We start from the raw sequence: 12,400 nt of genomic DNA, 5'->3' as shown, positions 1-12,400 counted from the left end.
AGCTTTTTTTGATACCATCTTTTTTCAGAATCATCTTAGTACCAAACCAAGCCTTAGTCCAATAGGTTTTAAATAGAAAAAGCTACTTTTTAGCTTGGAATTTTATGAAAAGAGCTTTCTTTTTCTACGTCCAGCGGCCAGTCGGTTTTACATAGGAAAAGCAACTTTTTAGCTTGGAATTTTATGAAAAGAGCTTCCTTTTTCTACGGTTTGTTTTCCTGTCACACGATACATTTAATCCAGTCTATTTTACATAAAAAAAGGTACTTTTTAGCTTCAAATTTTATGAAAAGGGCTTCCTTTTTCTACATCCAGCGGCCCAATCTGGTTTACATAGGAAAAGCCAGTTTTTAGCTTGGAAGTTTATGAAATGTGCTTCCTTTTTCCACATCCAGCCCGTAAAGGAGAGATTTTTCAATGTGACCAGTACATAGAGTGGTACATCATGTGTCATTAAACAAATGATGAGATATGTATGCTAAAAATTTAATAACTTTAAAAAAAAAAATTTCTCACCATTCCTATTAAAATACATGATGTACCACTTGTGTTCCCGTCACAACTAAAAATTTCTCCCCGCAAAAACGTTTGACAGTCTTTAAGTCAGTCAAGAGAAATAAGACAAAAGCGACGTTCCATTCCCAAAACAAATTCCAGGTAATGGTGGTTCTAACTTGATCCACAAGGAAAAGTCATGTGATTGTGAGGGAAGCAGTAAGTGGATATTTTTCAAACTTTTAATATTAAAGATTTGGAATTTGGAAATGAAGGGCTTGCAAAAAAACATTTGGCCCGATCTATACAAATTAATTGGAAATAGGGGTTGATAATTGAGTCAGTGATGGTAACACGTGGCCAAATGTAGACACAGACTTGAACACGTGCATATGTAATATGTACACACGTTTTAGTATGTTAAAACATTTGCAAATGAGACGTCAAGTTCAAAACATCAAATTTCAATTTGATGGTTGACTTGACAATTTAACATATTATCAATATTTTCATTCAACCCGATATGCCAAAATTTATTGCTTCATTTATGTTTTTTCAAACAAAAATAATAAAAGTTGGATTGTTGGTTTAAAAATAATATAATTTATTGCTTCATTTATGGTAAAGCAAGTGGACCTTTGAAAATAGAAAATAAAAAATAATTAAATTTAAAGACAACTTCAAATTTAACATCTCTTTATCCATGTCAGCTTAGCCTTCTTTTTCATGTCATCTTTGACATCTTGATTGGAGTAAATGATACGTCATTTATTATTGTTATATGTCTATATGACATTTTTGATATCTCGTTTGAACAAGAGACACTTATGGCAAGTTAGTTCTTGGAAGGCTTCCAATCCTAAATGTGAAATGCAAATGGGACTTGCGCTTAAATAGGTATGGAAGGTGAACCCAAAAAGAGCGATCGCCTAATCTCAATATAATAGGGGGCACACAACTCTATCAAGGGCTTGGCAACTCGATCATGCAGTTGATGCAGATATCTTGGCTCCTTAAGATTGAGGAGTTCGTCAAGAAACTTCATGATCGATTTACAGAATTTTATGTTTATAATAAGAACACGTGCACATGTAATTTGTACACACGTTTTAGTATGTTCGAGCATTTCCAAAGGAGAAATCAAATTAAAAACATCAAATTTCAATTTGATGGCTGACTTGGCAATGTAACATATTGTCAATATTTTCCTTCCACCCGATACGCCAAAATTTATTGCTTCATTTATGTTTTTTTAAACAAAAATAATAAAAGTTTGGGTTATTGTTGGTTTAAAAATAATATAATGTAGTGCTTCATTTAAGGTAAGACAAGTAGAATACCTTTAGAAATAGAAAAAAAAAAATCAAATTTGAAGGTAACTTCAAATTTGATATCTTTTTGTCCATGTCAGCTTAGCCTTCTTTTCCATGTCATCTTTGATATCTTGGTTGGAGTAAATGATACGGAATTTATTACTGTTATATATTTATGTGACATTTTTGGCATCTTCTTTGAAGATGGTCTTACGTACGATAGTATGTGAACGAGAGACGCTTAATGCAAGTTAGTTCTTGGAAGTCTTCCAATCCCATATGTGAAATGCAAATGGGACTTGTGCTTAAATAGGTATGGAAGGTGAACGCAAAAACGACTGTAGAGCGATCACCTTACTCAAGCTTAAGAACACAAAGACGACTGGACTTCGCAAAAACGACTGTAGGGCAATCGCCTAATTAGTTAACGACGATCGAATGATCTAAGAAGTGCACAAACCCGTGGAGTCTAGGAGCTATCTCAATAAGGCTGAGCAACTCGATCCTGCAGTTGATGCAGATACCTTGGCTCCTTAAGAATGAGAAGTTTATGATTAGAACCGTTCATATTATAAATCACTCTGTATTCTTCTGCAAAAAAAATCAATAGCTGCTCTTCCATAATCATTGAACAGATGGCCGCCTTATTCGTATACTTAAAATCAACAATGCATTACCAACTCAAACACCTAAACCTCCAACACTACAAAGCAAAAAATACATTCGCAACAAGAAACTTGCAATTTGCAAAAGAATACAGGATTTCTACCTTTCCAGGAGACGCTTGCTTGGGGAAAGACATTGCTCTTTGAACAAAAATACTTTATCGGGCAGCTTTCGACGTTTCATGGTACAAAACAAGGGACCCAGAAACATATCATGGATCGGCATACGAAGGAACTGGGAGAAATGGAAACGGTGCAATAGAGGTGTACGATACAGGTGGGCGAACTTGTGAGCCATCTGTGGAATTCCTCGACCTACTCTTCCGTTTGACATTGCCGTCTTGTGAGGACAATGAAAGCTCAACACTACTCTCTAAATTCTCTTCAGAAAGGCTTTGTTGATTATCAACGATGCGGTGGAACATAATCCCCGACATAAATACAGGAAGGTAAAGAAGGCTGGCATGAAACATCTTCCTTGCTTTATGTGTGGTATGGTCTCCGTAGAATGAAAATGATGTTGCAGTTATCGCGAGAGTAAGAAGAGTAGATTCAAGACAAAACCATCCAGACGTCATACCCCCTGCAGACAGAAGAAACGGGCGGAATGAGATGTAATCCCCAACATTAATTATTCCCTGCTTAGTGATCAAAGGCCAAGGGTTGCATCTCAAGCATGGAATATGTTGGTCATTCTACTACCAAGAAGAGTTGCATGATAACAAAAATGACATGTCCGATTAATCAATCACGTACTAAGATGATCAAGAATTGTCCCCACAGTATCATACAATTGATAACAGGTAGAAGAAGCCACATATTAAAATCAATGTACGAGAGGACCAGTGACATATGAAATTAACCAAAACCATGAATAACAAATATAACTCATCAGCTTTGTTAAAACCACCAAGAGCCTTAGAAAAATGCAAATACCTAAAGACTCAGAAATGCAATCTGAAAACAGCCATATCAGACACGACAGCCAGATACCAATCAATTTCATGGAAGAAAAAAGGAAAAGAGAGAACATTTCTTGTGTTTTTTTCGCAATGGTAAATGTAAGTCTAAATCACTTATTTTCAATTTAAAGAAGACCAATGCTGGCACCTATATGACGGAAAACCTTCTTTCAATAAGAAATAAGATTGGTTGAAAAGCGAGAAGAAAAAGAAAAAGGCCCAAAGAGCATTACAAGAAGACAACCACCAACAGGAATACAAAAATACAAATAGAAACACGATTAGAAAAAGAAAGATGGTTTGTGAGTCTTGGACTTACAGTCATAGGCCAAGAACCCCAAAGGGATCATGTATATGCAATTCCTTAAAGCTACCTAGGCTGTTCTCTGACCAGAAGCATCAGCAAGGAAGAACATGCTAAATCAGAATATGCAACAAACGAAAAAGGATTAGACACGAAGGAGCCAAGTGAACTGCATCAATAATCTGTGGACCACCATCAACATACAAAGATCCCACCTACAATCAGCTTGACAGCAAATTCCTAAAATCTCATGCTAATCATTTAAAAGGGAAATTAAATTGATAGCAAAACAGGCTGCTCAGAACATTCGTTCTCAAAAGTATAAAATCTGTCAACTATAATTCTTTCTGCCTTGAACTCATAGGGCATAATTGGATATTGATTAATTCTTTCCATGAACAGATACAAGGCCCATGAAAGCAAAGGCAGGAAATAAAACTCCTGTTCTGAAACAATTTCCAGGTGCAAAAGTTGAATCTTTTCAACTGATGACATAAATATTAAAGTAAGACTGTGAAAGACCCAAAAGTTCATACCCTCCGGTGGCATAGTCATTACGGCACAAGTATGCTAGGGCCATAAAATGAGGTATTTGCCAAAAGTAGAGAGCAGCTGGGAGTAGCATTGCATTGAGGGAAACCTGGCCGGAAGGTGCAGCCCAACTGAAACCCAAAATAGAAATCATGAAGCAGCATGCAGGAAATTCAGTTCTTGATAACAACTTATTTATGGCATGACTCGTAATGAAACAAACAAGAATATCAGTTCAGATCTGCAAAGGGAACTTCAACATCGAGAAAATTATAGAGTATATGAATTCTCCAAGGGGAACTTCCAGCACAAAGAATTATAATGAAGAAAATTAGAGCTATTCCCATTTTTTTCAATCAGAATAAATAAGAATTGCTCTTGTATCAATAAGAAAAAGTAAGGTTGAATTATAGACAAGAAAATAGTAAAACTACTAGTAACTGAATAAAAAAAACCCGGTTTCTATTTTTTATGCCTACGGCTAAAGTCAGCCACCATGATTCCCAACAGATCTCCATAATAACATCCAAAGATCAAAGTTGATTGGCAGGGTTAGAAGCTTCATATCTAAAAGTCTATGGGGCAGATAAAACGGGATATCAGAGAGAGGTAAGTAATGGTCAATCATCCTCTCATATACATGCAAAGACAAACCGATCAACAATAATTGTGTTACTTTGTGATGCAGTCCTTGGCTACAGGAGTGTTAACCAATCAGATGGTGATGCAAAGAAAACTACCTCTGCATGGGGTTGTTCAAGATCAACTTGAAAATGGTCACATAACAAGGCGTACGCACAAGCAAACACGTGTATGTGTGTAAGCGAGAGAGAGAGAGATCTATTTTACTGTTAAACAAGTGGAAGCTATGAGGTAAGTTCGTAGATATTACAAAAAAATTCAGACCAGAGAGGAGGTCGTGGGGAGGACAGAGAGAAAAAGATAATGGGGGAATTTGCAGTTTTATGTATAATACATTTAGTACAGTACAGCAATGGGTACTTTCAATAGATATTGGAAAACAAACTTGGTTTTTATTTAATGCTATGCTTAATGGGGATTAGAGAAAACCCAGCTCAGTTTTGGGCTGCCAAAATATATTGCAACAACTAACATTTAAGCTACTATAAGTCAATTGAAAGAATAATTGTTCAACAGCCAAAGCAATAAATAAAGTAACTCCAATAGGTCCAATGAAAATAGCATGTAGCTCAAAGAAAATTACGGAACAAATTACCCTAGAAGCGGAGGGATAGCACCAACAACAGCACCAACCCATGTGTTCACTGGGTGAATCTGCTTCAATGGAGTGTAGACAAACACATAAAGTATTAGATTGGAGGCTCAAAGACCAGCTGCCAACATATTAGCCTGCAACAACCTTGTCCGAAGAGTTGCAACATTAGTCCCCAAACAATCAAACATTTGAGGTGATGGAAATCAGAAATTTAATGTCATATAACATTTATAGAAGAAAGTGTGAATTCATTTGGGCACCTTGCTTGCTAACAAAGCAGTGCCAGCTAAACCAGCAGCGGATGCCCAGGTGACTGCATGAGGGATCGTAATGCGTCCTGAAGGTAGTGGTCTGTTTTTTGTTCTGTTCATTTTGGCATCATTTTGCTTCTCAAACACCTAAAACCAAATAATTTCAATGATTTAACACCTTACCTGATCAAATTGTTCATCTACAAAACTACAGGTACTGCAAATAGTGAGCCATTAACTACTCAAAAACGATCAAATGGGCCCTGAACAATGATAAATTAGAAACTGCACCATCGAAATAAAATAATACTAAACTTTCGAAAACCATTAATCTTGAAACGATTCTAATTATCATTAAATATTTTGTTCATAATTTTCATGTTGGTGTGTGTATGTATTCCTGTTAAAGGGAGACCTCTCTTCGCACACTGACCCACCAGTTAGCTCCACTTCCGTATATTGTGTGTGTGTAGAAAGAAAAATCTGTTATTGAACAGCAAACCTGATTTAAGGAATTAGCAGATTCTGCAACCATCATGGTACCCACACATGTGCAACAAAGTCCAGCAAAATCAATGGCATGGCCACTTCCAAGAATAAACCCAGTTCCAGAAGTTGCAACGACTAGCATGCTGTGAAAGTGAAAAACTCATAAGAAAAAAAAATCTTAAACTAAGTTTCAATGACGAAAATTTGATAATCCCCAAGTTGGAAGAGAATCCGCTACGAACACAAAATGTACATGTTTAATGCATGAATGAAAATACACCCAATACTGCTTTTACATGTTGAAGCAAAACATCGAAACATCCTTTTCTAACAGAGCAATCAAACTGAGTCCTGAATTCAGGAGTTGAAAAAAAATTGGCATAATAACTTAATAAGTGATAACTCAACTTAACTAGATGGAGGTGGAAAATATGTATTTTCTCACCAAGTGACAATGTTTATTTCCTTGAGAAAGGGATCCTTTACGAATGTTTATATTGAAACGAGTATGGGTTACATGAACATGGGTGGGATGCAAAATCAGCTGTGAGGAGATCGAGTCCAAGCCGTTCAAAATAGAATTCTCAGGATAAGAGTCCCTTCATCTTGCTGCAAGTTAGCACCGGTTACAGAAGAGAGGATGAATTCTAGGAAGAGAAAAAGGGTTGGGGAGTCATATTTGAATAATTAGTTTCCTCACCTGTACAATATCTCCAGTTATTAAAACATGCCCCTTACTAGATTTGTAAGAACTTCTATTCCATTGAGCTGGGATGGTTTCAGGAAAGATTTCAATGATTTGGAAATAGGGGGAGCTCACTTCTTGGTTGTCTTTTTCGGGGAACTTTCGTTTATATCTGGTTAGATCAGATGCTAGAAGATAGAGTTTAAAACCATGTGGCAACTTCTCGGTTTATGTGACAATCCATCTCTCTTTATTGATTTAGTTTTTTCTTGGTTAGCCGCCTCATTGGTTTCTCATGGAGGATAAGGACAAGACTACACGTCTGTTCGTCTCCATGCTGGTGTATAATGTGTTAAAACTGAGTATAAAAGGGCAAGAGAATTTCAGTTGGGAAGGAAATGTCAGTTGGGAAATCCTATCTAGGTGCTCTTCCCTGATTCTTGAGAGGCATAAAATTGTTGCTGGAGAGAAACAAGAGAATTTCAAAGACCATATTTTTGCGGGCAAGGAGGACTTAATGTGTTCAAACTTGATTTCTTTTTTTCTTTTTTTTCTCCTCACTTTCTTCACAATGGGGTGTATCCTTTTCGATAACCTAATTATTGTTTCTGCAATCCAGTTTGTTTAAGAATGACAGCTTGTCCATAGAGATTATCTTATTGATACATTGAAATTAAATCTTGCTTTCCAATAGAAAATCAAACGTTTAAGGGCAATACAACTGTGTGAATCAACATGAGATTAAACATATCAAATAATCGCGCGCACACAAAATTACAAAATTATCACAGAAATTATCAAAAAATATCAGATAATACAATGATTTAATTATTCCCAGATGAAAAATGATTGAATTTAAAAAAAAATCAATGAAAAATGGATTGAAGAAAAGGAGGTAACGAGTACCTGAGGCGAGCTTTGGAGAGCTCCCAATAGCACTGGCCATAGTGGCGGGCCATGTGCGAGGCCCTGGAAGCCAACGACGGGAGATCAGCCCGCCGCCGAAAGGGCTCCGACTCCATCGGATCGGTGAAGCCCGAGCTTGAAGGATCATTCTTATGCAAATGTTTTCTCTCTTTGATTCTTAGACAGGGAAAAATGAATGGATTCTTTATATATCGTCGCGTCCATTCGTGAATTGTACTGTGCATATATTAAGTTGTCTTCTCCTCAATTTTAATTATTTGGAAGTGACCCAAGAAGGGTTAGAATTTCTCTAAGCTTTCTATGTAACAGTGTCCTGAACGCATATGTACGTTTGTTATATAATATAAAGAATGCGTTCTCGTCTGATTTTTTTTTACTGTTGATATATACTTACAAGCATTATAATGTGAATTATCAAGCAATAGGTGCAGTCACACATAACTATAATTTACCATCTTTATTACTTTCGGATTTGAATTACATTTTTAAAACACAAAAGATACAATTTGTAGTGTGTTTCATTCATATTTTAATTTCTACACTACAGTTGGAGTGCCAAAAATTTAATTGGATTTGTCAAAAACATCATGCATGTCATTTGACTCTTTTTAGTGTTTGGGTTTGAAGGTGGTGTTTTCTATTGTTTCCATTTGAAGGGGGTCTGTGACATGCATGTTAGCGACTGGCTCTCAACCCATTTCATTTCAATAGGATACGAAGAATTCCAATGTCATTGGGTGCTTGAGTGGTATTTTTGTTTCTATTTTTCGTCTTTTTTATCATACCTTTTCGTGTCATCATTTTAAAATATTTTGTATGTTGTCACTCAATTCAAAATAAGTAGGTTGATCAGGCTCAAGATTGCAGCTTAGCATTCTATGATAGTTTTGTTAATTTTGTTCCGGATTTATTTTCCCTTTGCAAGCAATAGTTGCAATTCTTATGTTAAAAATGTAACTGATGCGTGATTTATACGCACACAAATTAAACCCTCTTTTTGTCAATTGTAGTATAAGTATAAGTAGGGATCGTTCTGGACCGGGGATTAGGAGGGATTGTTAATCACTTGGATTTGACTCAAAAACATAAAAACAAAGTTAAAAACGTTCACAAAGACTCAAAGGACTCAAAACAAGTTCAAAAGACTCAAAACTGCCTAAAAACACTAACTAGGCAGTTTCTGACCTTAACCCCAATGTTGGACGAATTTAGGATTATGGCTTGATTCAAACGTAAAATAACAATATAAAACACTATACTAGACTCAAAGAATGCAAAACTAAACTTTAAAACACTAAAACAAACCAAAAGACTCAAACATCACCCAAAACACTCAAAACAGCCTTAAAATCACTTTCTGGGCAGTTTTGAGCACTTTGGTGAATTTGGACGAATTTTGGGAAATAAATTGAATCAAAACACTTTAAAACATAAACTAAACAAAGTCTAAACACTAAAGAACAAGAAAGTAAAGGGGGGGTTAGGTTTTGACGAATTTAAACTAAAAGAACAGATTGTAAGTAAAAGCAAAATGTAAATGTGAATGTGTGATAGAATTGAATGGAATGAAGGCTAGCTAAGGGGTTCATCTCCATACATGTTATACTTGCATAATAAAATGATTTCCAATTGCATTTCAATAAACTATGATACTCAACACCCCAAGTTAACCGTGATGCACTAATTAACCTTCAAATCTTCCTAACGTTATTGAATTGGATGATGCATGCGACAATTCAAAACATTCCCCACAAGTCCTCAACATGAATGCATAGAAGAGGTACAAGCAATAATCATTACGCTCTATGAAAATTATAAGTGTTGACGAGGCATTCGTTACTATGATTGCATGAAACTTATGCCAAGAATTTGTTTAACGCGATTGTTTATAAGCAACCTCCACTACTTGTGAATATAAGTTCGTAACTATTAGGTGAAACTCACTTATATTCTAGCGTCATATTCATGCATGAAAATTAAGCGCGCATTCTCAATAAGCATACATAAATAAGTTATCAATCAAACGGTTAAACAAATTGAATCCACAACTTATGAAACGCAATTAGAAGTAATCAAATCAAAATGCAAGCATAAACATATATTTCGAATTCCCCCCTAGCCAAGGGGGGTTTAGTTGAATTTAAACATTGGAATCAAAGAAACACCTAAACATTCCAACAACTCAAACTTGAATTGTATGAACGTTTAGGCACTCTTCTCTTCCATTCCTCATACGTACAAAACAAAGAGTATTGAAATTAAACATTGAAATCAAAGAAACACCTAAACATTCCAACAACTCAAACTTGAATTGTATGAACGTTTAGGCACTCTTCTCTTCCTCTTCGTTGTAGCACAAGGTCTAAGGATAGTTTGATGGTGTGAATGGTTTGGGGAGTGGTTGAAGTGGCTGCAATGGAGGAGAAAAGTGTTTTGGTGGCTGCAATGAGGGTGTGGAGAGGTTTTGACGAATTTCTGGAATATGGAAGAGTGTATGAATGGGTGAATTTCTGGCACAAATGCCTTATTTCTGTGGTGAATGGATTGTGTTGATGACTAGGTTAGTGGGTGGAAATCTGAAAATGGCATAAGGGAATGGGAGCTCACGGTTTTGAGTTGTTTGTTTGTGTGAAGTGTGTGTGAATGCATGTGAAGATGCTAATAAATAATGCATGTAGGGTTAGGAAATAAAATCATAACTTAAAGGGAGATGATTAAAGGGTGTTGAAAGGTTTGAAATGCATGTGTTGAATTGGTGGTTGAATGATGAAAGAATAAGTGAATGATTATGATAAGTGTATGATATGTTAAGTGATAAATGAATGATATGTTAAGTGATAAATGAATGATATGTGGTGAGTGATAAGTGAATGGAAGTGATAAGTGATAAGTGATAAGTGAATGGAAGTGATAAGTGAATGGTTTGATAAGTGAATGATATGATAAGTGAATGCTTATAATAAGTGAATGATATGATAAATGAATGCTTTAAGTGTTTAAAATAGGGAACAAAGCCCTTCCTTGCATGGCAAGGAAGGGAGACACAAGGAAACACACGACAATGTCCTAAGGTTGCAAGGAATGTTGTTTTTGTGTTCTAAAATGCGTAGGAGTCTTCAATGATGCTTAAACATGAGGTCTTTTAGGATTTAACTTTCCTACTTCAAGTCTTTAATTTCGTCCATCCTCTTGGCTCCAAGCATATGATATCCATTCCAATCTCTAATTTGCTCCAAAAGGCTCCAAAAGGCATCTTTTTGCATACCTTGCCCTTAGAACCTGAAAACACACAAAAGAAGCATAAAGGACTAAAATAACTAGAGAAACATAACGTAAATGCACGAGAACAAGCCATTTAAGTCGCATGAATATGCTCCTATCAAATACCCCCACACTTATCTTTTGCTAGTCCTCGAGCAAAACAGAAAGAAAAACAAAACAAAACCAAACGAAACAAAACAAGTAAAACATAACCTAAACCTTCCAACAACCGTCTTAGGGATTTCCAATGCACATGACACGTTAAAAATCATCATTCCCACAGATTTTAGTCATCTTCACACTTAAGTACATTCTTAATCATAGTCACCATATACTAGTTCACAATTAAGCATTTAAAACCATGTTTTGAATGTAGTAACATGCCTTAGAGAAATTGCTCAAATCCTTACAAGATATGCACTCGTTTTTCACACAGATTTTCTGACTACACACCCTACACTAGTTATATGTGAGAAGATTGATGTAAACATGTAGACGAACACTCACATATGTTATAACAAGGAAAGCATTTTCTGGATTTACGATAATGACATGAATATGATCTCATGAATGGAATGCTACTACTTAGAATGAGAACCAGTGATTCCATAAGCTCATATCAATTTCAAACTCCACATTATTGAACACATAACGATCAAGATAGAAGTCAAAGGGGTGTAACGGGGCTAAAGGTGTTTGGCTAACAAAGAAGGTATATGGAAAACAAAGGTTCTTAAAGAAATAGCGAGCAAAGCATTTGAATTAACGTAGAATTCACTTTTGAATGAAAACTCAACTTTTGAACAACAAGGGGGAACAAGCTCTTTTTTTTTTTTTTTTTTCTTTCTTTCTTTTCTCTTTTTTTCTTTTTCATATGTTTTTCACAAATTTTTTTTTTCTTCTTTTCTTTTGACTCTCAAAACATACAAACTTAAGAACAAACTTTTACTCCCCCACACTCATTTTCTTGCAAAATGTACTCAAAAGGAATTCATTTAAGTCATGCTCACTATCTTTTAAGAACAAGGGTACGGATGGTCCTAATCTAGGCTAGGTAAGGGGTGATATGGTTAGCAAAGAAAATAGGTTAAACGAGGCTCAACGGTGTTAAGACTTACAATATATACGAAATATGGGAAGTAAGGCTATTTGGCTATGGTGGCAACTACACAACTTCATCTTGATATATGTTATGCAACTCAATATCATGCTTTGAATGAAACGGATATAAGTTCTAGCATTTAGTTCTATCATGATACAATTGCATTCTAAGTAGCAAC

General features: G+C 35.7%; 1 pseudogene; it reads right to left on the bottom strand.

The window, feature by feature from the left end:
- Positions 1–2,015: 2,015 nt before the first annotated feature.
- LOC137745780 (protoheme IX farnesyltransferase, mitochondrial-like) lies at positions 2,016–7,914 on the bottom strand (annotated as a pseudogene).
- Positions 7,915–12,400: the final 4,486 nt, after the last annotated feature.

The sequence above is a fragment of the Pyrus communis genome, chromosome 9 (assembly GCF_963583255.1).
Source record: "Pyrus communis chromosome 9, drPyrComm1.1, whole genome shotgun sequence".
Classification (NCBI taxonomy): Eukaryota; Viridiplantae; Streptophyta; class Magnoliopsida; order Rosales; family Rosaceae; genus Pyrus; species Pyrus communis.
This window is presented reverse-complemented; position numbering and strand designations above follow the sequence as displayed.